General features: G+C 45.3%; 2 protein-coding genes across 25 annotated transcripts in view; one reads left to right on the forward strand and one right to left on the reverse strand.

Moving 5' to 3' along the window:
- The window catches only part of LOC137532655 (secreted protein C-like), a 489020-nt gene that overhangs the window by 307868 nt on the left and 167148 nt on the right, over positions 1-14004 (reverse strand). The window lies entirely within an intron of this gene.
- CCDC9B (coiled-coil domain containing 9B) overlaps positions 1-14004 on the forward strand; it is a 271992-nt gene that overhangs the window by 5336 nt on the left and 252652 nt on the right. The window contains exon 1 of one of the 24 annotated variants that reach the window (XM_068253410.1): positions 13068-13178. The exons of the other annotated variants lie outside the window; for them this stretch is intronic. The gene's annotated coding sequence lies outside the window, so the exon portion shown is untranslated. Of the gene's footprint in view, positions 1-13067; positions 13179-14004 lie in introns of those variants that run through there. 24 annotated transcript variants of the gene reach the window in all.

Here is a 14004-nt window from a genome sequence, read left to right on the forward strand (position 1 = left end):
ACACTGCCTAATTATGTGTATTTCAGGAAAAATGCTGCTACACTCCAATAATCCTAGGGCTAAGTATAGGTGATACAAGGGGTTATTTAGTTATTATTTGTATTTATAAGGCACCAACATATTACGCAGCACTGGGCAATAAATATATAAAATGATATAATGATGACAGACATAACAAGGTTATACAACATAGAACAAAGTTATGCAAGGCAAACGGTACAAGATACATAATCATGCGATGTGTGGGCTGGTTAGGTATGCCCAGTAATACAAATACAGGCTGTTATAGGAAAGGGGCTCACGATCCTGTAGACTACACTAGGGAAGGGAGGACCCTGCCAGAGGCTTACAATCTAAATTTAGTTATGTAGGAGTTATTATTTTACTGGGGGGGGGGGGGGGGGGGATTTGAAACACTTTATTATGTAATGCAAAAGAAGATGGCACTGCAATGCAAGGAAACTTTATTTAATAAACAGTATGAATTTACAAAGTAGACAGAAAAGCTGCCTGTGTCGACAGCTGTTTCAGGTGTTTCCACGCCTCCTCAGGACAGCAAACCTTGCCTCTTCCTATCCCCACCCACCTATATACCTGTGAGGAAGGGAGGGAACTATCATCTAAGGGCAGTGACATCACTCAAAGAGGAGAGGAGGCCAGGCTGGCACTGCGTTTCAGGGTTTATTCACAACCAATAGAAAGGCACTCACAGTTTGTGGAATTAGGCAGGCGATGCTAAATGCGGCTAAGTGGGTGCCAGGTCTTTGTCCCTCCGCAGACGGACAAAGACCTGGCACCCACTTAGCCGTATTTAGCATCACCTGATTCCACAAACTGTTAGTGCCTGAAACGCAGTGCCAGCCTGGCCTCCTCTCCTCTTTGACATATGCATCTGTATGCTGATGGCTTTCCTAGGGAGCCAGCATCCTCACAGTCCAGTTCTCACTACAGGCTTGTCCAGTCCTTTGCTGCACAGACCCCTGAGTGCTGGAGTTTCACTCTCCATTTATCACAGTGACATCACTCAACCTACAAAGGCAGGGATAATACATACAAATGCATTCTGGATAAAAACAATTCTGAAATTGAATTTCTATTGTTAAAGCCGAAATTGCAAACAGCCCTTTCACACTGGGGCGGTGTGTCAAATTGACACACTGCTACCGTACTTGAGTTCAAACCTTTAGGGTCATTCATATTACCCACGTCGCGGTGTGGTCCGCCACAAGTCCTTGATCTCACGCTGGTCCAGAGCTACGTTACCGCGCGTCTTCTGCAGTGATCTGCTTCTGCCCGGAAGTCATGTTAGTCTATGGCGACGCTGGGATTTTTAAACCTTTTTAGATTTTAAACATTTTTATAATACGCTTCCGTGCACTTCCGCATACCCCGAAGCAGCCAGTGACTGCAGGTGCGTGTCACTTCCTGCTTGGCCAGATGGGGAATATTACGTAGTGACGCAGTATTCCCCCAAAGGCCTGTTTTTGGTGGTGCGGCTTCTGTACCGCACCGCCAGTTTGCAGTGTGAAACCAGCTTGAGGCATTGGTTAGTGATATTAGGAGGCCTCTGTTGTTACAGTATCTCATCTCTACAACCTCCTCTCTGTGTACTAGTGATTTTAGAAAAGACCTGCTACTTGTAGGTAATCTGCCTCACCATTATGACACTCATTAACATGTTCTATCATTCGGCATGCTCCCACGCCAATAGTAATGGATCTTTTATGTTGTAAGTACCTGTCATTATTTAAAGGATACCACAACTGAACGTGTGTGGTTAAAATGAGTGCAGCACTGTATAGGATGTAATGCGCACATACCTACTGTTCCTCCCGCCCCCCTCTGTCTGCCGCTGTTCACACTCTATACACTCCAGTGTGCGGCGACTTGCTTGACCTCTGCCCCGGACATACTGCGCCCTGTGTGCGCAGTATGTCCTTCCCTCTTTACTTCTGGCCGGCGCGAGGCTCAGAAGCTGCTGTCCCCTCTTCGCTGCGTGTGCGCTCCATTACACCGAGCGTCACATAATTAGCATGTGACGCTCGGTGTAATGGAGCGCACACGCAGCGCAGAGGGGACAGCAGCTTCTGAGCCTCGCGCTGTGCGCCGGCCAGAAGTGAAGGGGGAAGGACATACTGCGCACAAAGGGCGCAGTATGTCCGGGGCAGAGGTCAAGCAAGTCGCCGCACACCGGAGTGTATAGAGTGTGAACGGTGGCAGACGGAGGGGGGCGGGAGGAACAGTAGGTATGTGCGCATTACATCCTATACAGTGCTGCACTCATTTTAACCACACACGTTCAGTTGTGGTATCCTTTAAGGGGAACACTGTCACTTTAATACTTTTTTTCCCCTTGTTTTTTATGAATGAGCGCTGCTTTTAGCAGCAAGCATTCACTGTTAAATGAATGCACGCATGCAGGAGCGCTCGGCAGTGATTTATTTGCAGGGCATGAATTTCTACTTCACAGTACAACGGACCCGATCAGGTTTGGCTATTTTTTTCTGGAGCCTGAGCGGAGAGCTGCTAGTGCGCTTGTGCAGGCAGGCAATGTAAATATTATTGCTCTGTGCTATTCGGGTTCCCCAGTGCTGGAACAAGACTGCACAGGAGGATGGGGGAAGCTTCATTAGGATCCAAAGGCTTACCCCTACTGAGGTATAAGTTCTTTTTATTTTAATAGGTTACAGATTCTCTTTAAAGAGAATCTGTATTGTTAAAATCGCACAAAAGTAAACATACCAGTGCGTTAGGGGACATCTCCTATTACCCAATTTTGCCGCTCCTCACCGCATTAAAAGTGGTTAAAAACAGTTTTTAAAAGTTTGTTTATAAACAAACAAAATGGCCACCAAAACAGGAAGTAGGTTGATGTACAGTATGTCCATACATAGAAAATACATCCATACACAAGCAGGCTGTATACAGCATTCCTTTTGAATCTCAAGAGATCATTTGTGTGTTTCTTTCCCCCTGCAGCTATCTTCCACTGAAGTGTCAGGCTGTTTCTTCCTGCAGAGTGCAGACAGCTCTGCCTGTATGTAATTCCTCAGTATGTGAAAGCCCAGCCAGCTCAGAGGAGGATTTATCCAGCTTGTAAAAAATAAGAGAGAAGAGAGAAGCTGCCCTTATCTAAATAATACACAGGCAGTGTGCAGAGAGGGGCCTGGAAGGGGGAGATGCATCACAGAACCACAACACTGAAGAACTTGGCAGCCTTCCAGACACAGGCTGACAAGTCTGACAAGAGAGAGATAAGTTGATTTATTACAGAGATGGTGATAGTAAAACGTGCTGCAGTAAGCCAGAACACATTAGAATAGCTTTTGGAACTTGTAGGATGATAAAAAACAGGATGCAATTTTTGTTACGGAGTCTCTTTAAAGTGGACCTGAGCTCTTGCACCGGGTAGAAGGAAAACATAGAGAAATGCAGCCTGTATGTATAGAGAGTTAAGCCTGTTTAATTGCCCCTCATTTGTGACTATTCACAAGTTGTAATTTGATGTCTCCCCTGTGTCACATGACTGCCACGGCAGAGATGCTAGATAAGCTCATTTGAAAGCACTGGATGTTAACAACAGGGGGAGATGCTACAAGACTGACTGACAGCCTCACATAAATAAAGCCAGTTAGCGACAAGCAGATTGTTGCTAGCCTGGCTATCTTTTAAGGGGGTGCAGCACGGCGCAGTGGGGGCTGGCAGTGGTGGTACAATGACCCAGAGGCATGGCATTGTGCACACAACATGCCTCTGGGTATTATTAGGATTATCATATGCCACCTCGGGTTCTCTTTAAAGGTTATTATGCTGTGCTGTTGATCTTTCAGAGCAGAGAATATGTAAGAAAGGAGAACTGAGAGTAGGCCTGAACGATTTTAGGAAAAGATTGAATCGCACGATTTCTGTCAAAAATTGCGATTTCGATTCGATTCACGATTTTCTTCAAATCCAGCTTTAGCACTAAATTCACAATGTACACAGTAACATTTACAAACATGCAGTGACAGAAAATAACATCATACTATCAAATTGGTGGTATAATGTCACAGTGTCATGTTTGTAAACCTTACTGCATTATGTGAATTTAGGTGAGAGACTAGAGAAAAAAGGTGGAGATTAGGGAACGCGTGATCACAACGCGATTGCTGCAAGACTACTGGCAGTAGGCCCTAACACAACAGAACCACAATTTGGCTTATGAGATAGAATTTATTATGCATATTCTGTGTGTATGCAAGATGATGTGTGCTTGGCAGTGTGGGCACTGTGCACTTGAGCTGATGTGACTGTGAGCTGGACTTTGTGATTAGAATATATATATATATATATATATATATATATATATATATATATATATATATATTCTAATCACAAAGTCCAGCTCACAGTCATCTCAGCGCAAGTGCACAGTGCCCACACTGCCAAGCACACATCATCTTGCATACACACAGGTACAGGTACATACAGGGTGTCAGCGTGATCTGTCTGATCTGATGTACGAACTCTTGCCTGACAGTACTGCCGCCCGCCCAGCTGATGACGCGCTAGGCTAGGCGGAGGGAAAGAGCCTGTGGGGGGAGTTTGCCGTCCGCCCAGCTGATGAGGTATTAGGCTGGGCGGAGCGAAACAGTGTGAGCCTGCAGCAGCCGTCCCCACCCTCCCAGCCAATGACATGCTAGGCAAGGCGGAGGGTGATGACGTGGGCGCCGGTGGGAGATTGCCACAAGGAAGGAGATAGTGAGAGCCGCTAAGTCGCCGCTACGGAGCGGCAAGCGGGAGATAGACTGCCGGCCTGAAATGGTACACTGCTGCACAGCAAGGGGGGAAAATCGTGAGAAATCGGCACGTTCGCGATCACGGAATTGTCGTTTCCGTGATCGCGATTTCGGTCTAAAAACGATAAATCGTTCAGGCCTAACTGAGAGCCCAATATAGTGTAGTAAGTAAGGCAATTGGGTATATGGAACAAGTATAAATATATACTCACAAACCAGGGTTACCTCCAGGCAACCACTGTATAAGCAGGTGAGGAGATTAGCCTGTCCCCACTCAGGATTAAGAACCAGGGGTGGATATTAATGATAATATAATGTAGAACAGAGGCACCAAAAGGATAAAAACAGTTGTTAAAAAGTTTAAAAGTGCTTGGGAGGCAGTGGTGGACTTACCTCCTGCAAGCAGACACAAAAACTGTGTATTCAAGACAAGTAAAATTTATTGGTACACTCCAGGGGTTTAGCAACGCGTTTCGCAGGCTCTCACCCGCTTCATCAGGCAATACGTTAATGGAGTACACAGCAGTAACAGTCCTCTGAGGCGCCAGGTGTAACCCGGACCACATACTGTTGTGTACTCATTAACTTATTGCCTGATAAAGCCGGTGAGAGCCTGCGAAACGCGTTGCTAAACCCCTGGAGTGTACCAATAAATTTTACTTGTCTTGAATACACAGTCTTTGTGTCTGCTTGCAGGAGGTAAGTCCACCACTGCCTCCTAAGCACTTTTAAAGAGAGTCTGAAACGAGAATAGATCTCGCTTCAGACCTCATAGCTAGCAGGGGCATGCATGCCCCTGCTAAAACGCCGCTATAGCGCGGCTTAACGGGGGTCCCTGTCCCCCCAAACCCCCTCCGTGCAGCGGGGGAGCGCTTCCTGGTTGGGGCAGGGCTAACCGCCGCAGCCCTGCCCCATGCGCGTCTGTCAGACGCGTATCTCCGCCTCTCCCCCGCCCCTCTCAGTCTTCCTTCACTGAGAGGGGCGGGGGAGAGGCGGCGATGCGCGTCTGATAGACGCGCTGGGAGGCAGGGCTGCAGCCGTTAGCCCTGCCTCCAGGAAGAGGGGAAAAGCGACCAAGTCTGCGACCAAGGTTTGCGGGGGGTGGGTTGGGGGTGAAGGGACCCCCGTTAAGCCGCGGGATAGCGTACCCCTGCTATATATAAGACCTGAAGCGAGATTTAGTCTCGCTTCAGTGTCCCTTTAAGCACTTTTAGGGCTCGTTCCACTATTGCAGTGCGGAATCGCCTGGATTCCACCGCTGATGAAATTGCATGTGGATGCGATTCCTCATGCATTTTTTTGCCGCGAATTCGCATAGGTGAGGGTATATGCGATTTTTAACCATGTCACTGCCTGTGTGAATTTACATTGGTACCTATGCGAATTTGCATGCGATTTCCCTATTAAATACATTGTGTGTGATTCCCCTGCATTCCACACGCAGGCGTATTCTGAGGGCTCTGCCGTGCAGAAAAATCCTGCACAGAAAAACGCACAGCAAAACTGACAAGTGGAAACAGGCCCATCCATTTGTATTGGCTGTGCAAAATCCGCATGCGGACAACGCATGCGGATTCGCGATAGTGGAAACGGGCCCTCAAATTTTTTAACAACTGTTTTTATCCTTTTGGCTGTTCTAGATTACATTATTTTAGAGCAGAGAGGACGTTCTAAATTCAGAGAGGACGTTCTAAATTCAGGTCCGCTTTAAGGTTTACTGTTAGAAAAGGAGTTTTCTTTAAAGAACCCCTTACCCTCTTCTCCCCTCCCCTTAAACTTTTAATATTGCCTTATTGCTTGTGCTGCGACTAGTACACAGCACCAGCCCCTCTTATGCTTCCTCTAACTTTTTTTCTGCTCAGTCAGTCTTTGACTGAGGCAGAACGTCCAATATTATCGGGGATAAAGTGACAGTTCTTCCTCCCCTCTGTGTACATAACTCCGCCCCCTCCACCTGCCGCTTTAGTTCCATATGTGTTTCACTTTTTCATTTTTTGTTTTTTAATGGTCTCAGGTTTCCTTTAAGCCACGCACCGCACTGCCCTCAGCAATGCAGGGAGCCTACATTATACACAAATGGCATCTGAAGTGCTCTCCAGTGCCTTGCTGCCCCTTCAACTATGCTGAATAGGACAGCTCTGCAATGTGCTCAAAATGTGTGCAGCAGTGCATCAGTGTGCCCAGTGCTGTCTCATGTCCTTTTACAGGTATATTAAATCAGATGTAACAGTTGCACATTTCCATATGAACTGAACCTTTATCACCAAGCTATTAAAAATGTGTTGCCATGCACTTGTAACTACATCAAGGGGAAGAGTAGAAAGCAGCAAAGAGATCAGCAAAAAGATCAGCTCTTCTGTGTTGTACTCTTCTCCTTAATGGTGTGGCTATATATGCCTGGCAACATGTTTTTTTTATGGTATGGTTTGAAGTAATAAAGGTTCATTTTATATGGCAGAGTGTGACTGCTACTTCTGATGTTATATACAGCTCCATTGACCCTTTGTGAAGCAGCGCTCTGATGGTATATGTCACTAGTCTTGTCTGTCAGTCTTTCTAATGAAATATATGATTTGACTAGCTAATGTCCATGCCATCTTCAAATTTTTACTTTTAAAGGGATACTGTAGAGGGTCGAGGGGAAAAGGAGTTGAACTTACCCGGGGCATCTAATGGTCCCCCGCAGACATCCTGTGCCCGCGCAGCCACTCCCCAATGCTCTGGCCCCGCCTCCGGTTCACTTCTGGAATTTCAGACTTTAAAGTCTGAAAACCACTGCGCCTGCGTTGTCGTGTCCTCGCTCCCGGCTGATGTCACCAGGAGCGTACAGCGCAGTCCCAGTATGGTCTGTGCCTGCCCAGTACACTCCTGGTGACATCAGCGGGGGCGAGGACACGGCAACGCAGGCGCAGTGGTTTTCAAACTTTAAAGTCGGAAATTCCAGAAGTGAACCGGAGGTGGGGCCAGAGCATCGGTGAGTGGCTGCGGGGGCACAGGATGTCTGCAGGGGACCATTAGAAGCCCCGGGTTTAAATTATTTTCCCCCGACCCCCCCCCCCCCCCCTACAGTGTTCCTTTAAAAGCACATCCGGTGCTCTGAAACAGTTTTTCCCTCTGCTCCATGACCTGGCCTATTTGTATTGTATAAATAATGTTCTATCAGGATTCTTGGGGGCATGAACATTCTGTCATCCTAATCATGACTGTGTTTGTGACAGTCCTTATTTGCTCGCCCAAATACAGAGGTAAACCGAGTCATTTGGGACGCAAAATGCATGTCAGACGAAATGCATGTTTTGCCTCTGATAAAGTGGTGTTGTTGCTGCGGAACATGGGTCAGGCTTTGCAGATGATTACAGTTTGCTTGCAGATGTTAATAATGCTTGATGATTAGTACTACAGATTGTACTGGAAAGAATATGGTGGTATTTTGATGACGTAAACGTAATAATGTATAATTTTTTTTTAGGGTGGCCAGTTGTCACTATTGCCTTCCACTGTTGTATTTTATACTTACTTTCTTACTGTCTCAGGGTAGGAACACCACAAAAAGTCTTAGGGTAGGCACACACGAGGCAGAAACGCTAGCGTTGCGGAAAACGCACATAATGCAAGTCAATGGGCCGCATGAAAAACGCATATATTTGCGTTCTGCAATGTGCATTTTCAAAAACGCTGGTCTTGCTGCATATTTTTCCAAAACGCATCTAAAACGCACATGATGGAAGTCATTGGTGACGCAGAGGTATTGCGCTTTAGTGCACGCTTTATGCATTTTGTATGTGTTTTTAAAAAAAGTTCGATGTATTTCCACTTTCTGTTGACTTCCTAGTGATTTGCATAAAAAATGCATACAAAATGCCTATGCGGTTTATATATGCAAAGCACAAACCGCACGTAAAAAGGCAAGAAAAACGCATGTGCAGAAAAAACACAAACGCACTAAAAATGCACAAACACAAATGCAGCAAAACGCTTCCTTTCCAACACTGCCTAGTGTGTTCCCAGCCTCATCCTTTTTCTTTTTGATTTGATGTATTTGAACTCGCCTTATCACCAGACTCTTAATTCAGAAAATGTCTAGTTGCTATTGCAGCTTTTCTCCTCTAGGTGGGTGTATGACCTAAGAAAAATGTCTGGTTTGCGTTTCTGTTATTTTGTATAGAAGCTTAAGGCCTCTTGCACACTGCAAGTGATTCCGATTCAGATTCCGCTTTTTAATCAGTTTTTACATCCGATTCAGATTCAGATTTGCAGTTTGCTCCCTGCACACTGCAAATCGGAATCTGAATCGGATGTAAAAACAGATTAAAAAGCGGAATCTGAATTGGAATTGCTTGCAGTGTGCAAGAGGCCTCATACTGTATGTGTCAGGATATGACCTGTGAGAAGACTTATCAGTCTGATATTAGTAAATGACAATTTGAAGAAAACTGGTAGATTTGCATGTATAACTCCTGCCCTCTATAATGTATTTAAAGTTACCCTGTAGCAGGTAGGGCACTGCTTCTGTATCTTATGGTAAGGTATAGTATACAGCCTTACGATCTCAGCATCGCTGGCTGCGGCCACAAACTGAGCACTGTTCAGAGGGTCCCCATAGTACTCCACTACTAGTCTATTATCTCTCTCACTTCACCTCGTGACTGCTTCCTTGCTTGCTTCAAGAGGAACTTTAACCAAGGTTTAAACTTTATTCCCGTCAGTAGCTGATACCCCCTTTAACACAAGAAGTTGTTACCTTTTCTCAAATCATCAGAGAGGTCTGTGTGGCTGATATTGCAGTGGAACGCCTCCCTCTGTGTGATGTCATGACAGTTTGCTGTCAGGGAACCTAGTTGCATTATGGGAAATAACTCCGTAACGAACATTCCGTACAGATCACCTGGCAGAACTAAAGAGGTCACCACCAGTGATTTTGCAATGGGCAAACATGGACTAAATAATCTATAAATTAATATTGTAAAAAAAAAACAGACCCGGCAGTTATGTCACCAGGAGACTAGGCGTGAACATGGCTAGTATAGGAAGGGTACAAAAAGGGTGTTTGGAGATATGGCAAGGGAAAGGTTGGGGCTTGGCCTCTGAACCAGGAACGCCAGTCAAAAACTGTCATTCACTAGGTCTTAGTAGTGCTTCATTAACCCCCTTGGCGTTATTCTTTCCGGATTTTAGGGTCTAAAAGCGGTACAATTTTTTTGCACCCTTTCAGACCCTAAAACCTGGAAAAAATCATACTGCCAGGGAGACCTGCACAGCCCGAGTAATTACTCACCTCCCTCTGGGCTCCTGCACTGCAGTTATGCCTCCATCCTCCAGGTGGTCCCTGCATCTCTGAACTGAGATTGCCGGCTGTCGTCACGATCTCACCAGGAGGAAGCAGAGCCCAGGAGGATGGAAAAAGAATGGCGTCAGACGTCGGGATCCCTGGGAGGTATGTTGAAATGCTCCCGCTGTGCGCATTGCTCTGCACACAACCTCCGGGGGCTACCCCGAGCAGAGGTCGGGATTACCGCTCTGAGCTGCGGTTTTCCGCCCCGACCCTAGCTCGGGGTTACCGCCAAGGAGGTTAAAGATTTGTACAACAAAAAAACATACCAATCGAGTCACTGTGGTCTCCTGGATCCCTCTTTGCCAATCCCCGCCGTGATCCTGGCTTTTAATCGCCAGTTTTAGGCAGTGTTTACAAACAAAAAAACATGGCCGCTAACCAGGAAGTGATGTGTGTGTATGTATTTATATATATTCATGTTACAGTACACTACAAGTTTTTATTACATAGTGAATTTTCTGCACTCCAGTCAGGGATTCTCACAGTTTCTCAGCATGGGCATCTCCCTTCCCCCTCAGACAAGCTGAAATTGAGAGCAGAGGCCTTTCTGTGAGGGATAAACAAAGCGCACACACAGAGCCTGGAGGGAGTGTGCATAACTTCTCCCTATCACAGCAGAGGCAGTGCATTCCTCTCTGGGTCGATAAAACTTGATATAGAAAAGAAGATTAGATATATTACAGAGACAGTGCAACTAGTAAAGGCTGCAGTAATCCAGACCACATCAGAACAGGTATAGGAACTAATAGGATGGAAGAAATAAGGCTAAACATTTTGTTACAGAGTCTCTTTATGAGGAACTTTAACCCAGAATTGAACTTCATTCCAATCAGAAGCTGATACCCCTTTCCTTTGAGAAATCTTTACCTTTTCTCAAATAGGTCACCAGGGACATCTTTTTGGTTGATATTGTTTTAAAACCTCTCTCACAGTGTGATGGCATGACCATGGTCCTAACACTGCTGTATGTGAACCTCATTGCATTGTGGAAAATAAAGTAGTTGCTTTTTAAACTGCCAAGCAAGCAGTAGATCCCTCTCCGTAAACGAACATTGTGCAGAGATCACCTAGCCGGACGAAAGGTGCCACCACCAGTTATACATTTCAGAATGTAAATCGGGGAGAGGAAAGATTTTACATTGGGCAAATGACTGTATAATTTATAAATATTGTAATAATAAGCTATTTTATTTGTCACTACAGTTCCTTTTTATTGTCAACAGCATGTGCTTATGAGGTGGTAAGGGACACACATCCAGTTTTGACTTGCTAATGATTGGCCAATTTTACCACCTCCATCTAGTATTAGAGCTCACCTATTTAGTATTCAAAATCTTTAAGCCCTCATACTACATGAAAGTGACAAAATTGTCCAATCATTTGCAAGTCAAAGTTGGATGTGTACGCATGCTAAAGCCTGGTACATACTTTCTATTATGATTGACCAATCGCTGATTAATTGTACCACCTCCATGTAGTATGAGGGTCAACAGATGTTGAACACTGAACAGATTGTGTAGGTAAACTCTCTCATACTACATGGAAATGGTCAGTGATTGGCTAATCATAATTGTGTGCCAGGCCTAAGGATGTACAGTATGCAGCAGCGTTTTCCCAAATCTGTCTTCAGATCCCACCAACTTTGCATATTTTGTGTACATTTGTAGTTAATGAACTTTGCTATAACTTTCATCACAGCACTTATGCGTATGGAGTACTGTAAAGCATGGACTGTTGAGAACTAACGTATATATTTGAATATAAGTCGACTTCATGTATATGTCGACCCAAATGTTTGACCCTCTCAAGCTGGTATTTTATGATGTCTCAAGTATAAGTTGACCCAGCCATCAGGTCAGATACGGCACCTGGGGGAGCAAGGGAGCCACAGCACTGAGGCTGGCATTGTGTGGTCGATGACTCCATCTCTACTCACACATGGGAACGATCAGATCTGGCGTTGAGAGGGAGCAAGGGGACCCCAGCACTGAGGCTGGCATGATGCGGTCTGTCTCCCTCCTCACCCTCCCACGTGCTGGCTGGCGGCGTTGTGGCCATATGGTGGGCCTGAGGGAGCCAGCGATACCAGACGGACTTACCCACTGCAGGCGCCAGTAATTCTTAGTCGGTGGGCTGGAAGTTTGGCACTGCATCGCTGCCGCCAGTTTACAGTTTTACCGGCCTAATAGTTTTCTTATACAAGTTGCCATAATCATATCTTACAGTCCCCACTAGGCGTGCTCCCATCCATGCTTTTTCCCAACACTCAGTAAATTGCAGAGGCACCTTGATTAACACTGTGGCAATTGCGTACGTTGGGAGCTTTACCAAAGCGCAGTTGCTTTGTCTGCTGTAGTTTTTTGAAATTGCACTTAGGTATACTCTATGCGAGTGCATGGAGAGCTCAGTACTGTGTGTTTTTCGTGCACATTCCCGATGTTGTGTGAAGCCCCATCCCTCGTCTCCTACAAATTGCAGTCACACCGCAGATGACAATGATTGTACCAAAAAATCGATGAGCCACACATGAAGTAGCATCTACAAACAGCTGGAAATCCGAACACCATCCTAGCACGATTGCGATGGCAATCCCGATTTGCAGTGGAAAAGGACTCTAAGGTGTTTTTCAAAAGGCTTTTCAGTTTGAAGACAATCGTCAAGTAATGTGTTTAAAATATTAAAATTTAATTTCCTTCTTTTCTACCCCCCCCAATCCACTCATCCCCCCACACACACAAACCTCCACCCCCGGCTGTATTTTTTTTCTTCTTGTTTGAATTGTCTCTTCTATGCTTATTTATCCTGACGAGCTTCGTTGCAGATTTGGTCTGTGGCTATTGTAGGCGCCAAATACTAGTTGACTTTGGATAGTTACATGCTGTGCCTATGTTGAGCATATTAGGCTGCCTGTGCATTTGGCCTCTCGCCCAGGAAAGGCTTTTGTAATGAAAAAACATGATCTTGTATGCGATGCAACCAGCGCATAGAAGCTGCCTGATGTCTCTCCAGCCTCAGCTCTGTTTGGAAACTACCCAGCTTTGCTGCTGATGTCCAATATGTACAGAACTGTGAGTGTTGTCTTTGTGGGCACTTTTATCCCTATTGCTTTTGCAGTGCAAGAAGCCAGTAATTGTATCTCATAATGCTGGACCTGAGAGAACTCTTGTAGTAGATGCTTCTGGTTATTTTAAAATGTACCAAACAATATCTATTGGTTCATTTTTACCTTGTCCAGCTATAGTTTTGTTTTACCTTAATATATATTATGTCCTCCCTGTTGCCCTTTGAAAATCGAAGGTCATAAATGTCTTACCAGCGAAGTATGCAGTGTAGCTCTGTATATGGACTATGATGGTCCTCATACGTTATTTTTACCTGATATAGTGTCAACATCTTCTGTAGCGCTCTGTATAGTACAAAACAAATAGTGGAGAGCATAGATACATAAAAAGTTCAAAACTCTGTACAATTAGGACATCCAGCAATACAAATACAGTAGTGTGTTTTGAGACATCATCAAAACTGGTACACATTCATATGATAAATTGCAGCAGAATAAGAAACACTGGGAAGAGGTCCCTACCCTTGTGTGCTTTCAATCTAGAGGGAAGTGGGTTGGAGACGTTAGGGAAGGAGACACAAGGGATAGCGGATAAGGCACTGAACCTCCAATGCTACCTATAGCAGATGATATGCTTGTCTGAACAGGTGTGTTTTCAGAGTAAGTTTAAAGGCTTCCAGGTTTGGAGCATGACGGACTGGGTGTGGTAGAGAGGTAATGCATGTGGCAAGTCTTGTATGGGGAGATAGAGTAGGTGACCAAGTAAGATGACGAGGGTCTCATGGGAGGAGCGAAGGTATCTGGAGATTGAGGAAATATATGGAGGTCACAAC

Source organism: Hyperolius riggenbachi, chromosome 9, assembly GCF_040937935.1.
Source record: "Hyperolius riggenbachi isolate aHypRig1 chromosome 9, aHypRig1.pri, whole genome shotgun sequence".
Taxonomy (NCBI): domain Eukaryota; kingdom Metazoa; phylum Chordata; class Amphibia; order Anura; family Hyperoliidae; genus Hyperolius; species Hyperolius riggenbachi.